Source organism: Vicugna pacos, chromosome 6, assembly GCF_048564905.1.
Source record: "Vicugna pacos chromosome 6, VicPac4, whole genome shotgun sequence".
Lineage (NCBI taxonomy): Eukaryota > Metazoa > Chordata > Mammalia > Artiodactyla > Camelidae > Vicugna > Vicugna pacos.
In genome coordinates, this window is record NC_132992.1 from 52533396 (window position 1) to 52534936 (window position 1541).

The window sequence follows — 1541 nt, forward strand, 5'->3', positions numbered from 1 at the left end:
GGCGGAGGTGGGGCCAGGAGGGAAGAGAATACAGCCCTTCCTGGAGAACGTGCTGAGGGAGGAAGTTGTTGTCTGCTGGGCGGTGCCCTGAGGGGCCCCCTCGCCTTCCTGAGTTTGGGGCCAGGCAGGGCAGGGCGGAGGGACGGCCTCTGCTGGGGGATGCCTCTGCTGACAGAAGGGAGTGGGTCTGTGCGAGCCACACCCACCCCGCCCTTGAGGCGGATTAGTTAATTATTGGAAAGTGCTTGGGCAGCACAAAAGGCTGGAGAGACTCCATGTGCCCTTGCTCGGCCTGTGTGGGAGCTGGCATTTCTGAGACACCCAGGCTCCTCTGGGAGGCTGTGGAACGGGACACAGTTCTTTCCTCCCTGGTCCAGTCTTCCCAGGCTTCGTCTCAGGACGCAGAGAGACGGTTTCAGGGAATTCTTTTCTCTCAAGAGAAGTTTATTTTGTGATGGGATTTTAAGCTACTCAGATCAATGAGCCATATCAGATTTCAGTTTTGTTTTCTTGTTTTAAATTTTGCTTGTTTGTTTTAAAAATTTACATTCAGAACAACAAGGACCTACTGTATAGCGCAGGGAACTACGTTCAATATCTTGCAATAACCTATAATGAAAAAGAATATATGTGTATAACTGAAACATTATGCTGTACATCAGAAACTAACACATTGTAAAACAACTATACTTCAATTTTTAAAAAATCAACAAGCGCTCACTTCGGCAGCACATACACTACAATTGGAGATACAGAGAAGAATAGAATGGCCCCCGAGCAAGGATGACACCCAAATTCGTGAAGCATTACATATTTTTGTTTAAAAAATTTTTTTTTAAATTAAAAAATCAACAACAAAAAAATAAATTTATATTCAGGTCATTTATACATAACAAGATCATAAAAATGTTCTGTTCCGTAACTCTTTTTTTTTTAACTCAACAATGTTGTCTGTGTTAGTACATAGGGGCTTCCCCCATTTTCTTTAGGCTACATTCCTTCCAGATTGCATAGCTGTATTATAGCTTCTTTACCTATTGAAGGACACATAGGTGGTTTGCCATTTTGCAGCATTACAAACAATACTACAGCAAACATTCTTGTACACAAATGTGTGTGCTTCTGTATAAGTACTTCTGAAGGATATATTCCTAGAAGTACAATTTCTGGACCAAAAGGCATGCACAGTTAAATTCTGGGTAAATATTACCAAGCTTCTTCTGGGAAATTCCAATTTATATTGCCACCAAAACGCTCATCAACCCTGGAAATTAATAGATAAAAAAAATTGCCAGCATTATGTGCAGAAAAAACTGTGTCCTTTAAAATTGCATTTCTCTGGTAGACCAGTTTTGTTGGGCATCTTTTCATATGCCTGTTGACCATTTAGATTTTTTGGAGCAAAATTTCTTGAAGTATAAAAACACAGAAAAGCACACAAGTCACAACTGTACTGCTGGAAGAATTAACACAGGGTGAGCTCTTCTGTAACCACCACCCAGGTCAGGAAATAGAGTATTATCAAACTTCCTACCTCCCCC

The 1541-nt window shown here is 41.5% G+C and overlaps 1 non-coding gene across 1 annotated transcript; it reads left to right on the forward strand.

The window, feature by feature from the left end:
- Positions 1–713: 713 nt before the first annotated feature.
- Positions 714–818, forward strand: LOC116281131 (U6 spliceosomal RNA). Its single transcript, XR_004190581.1, has one exon. It is a non-coding gene; the product is annotated as a U6 spliceosomal RNA (small nuclear RNA).
- The last annotated feature ends 723 nt before the right edge of the window (positions 819–1541 follow it).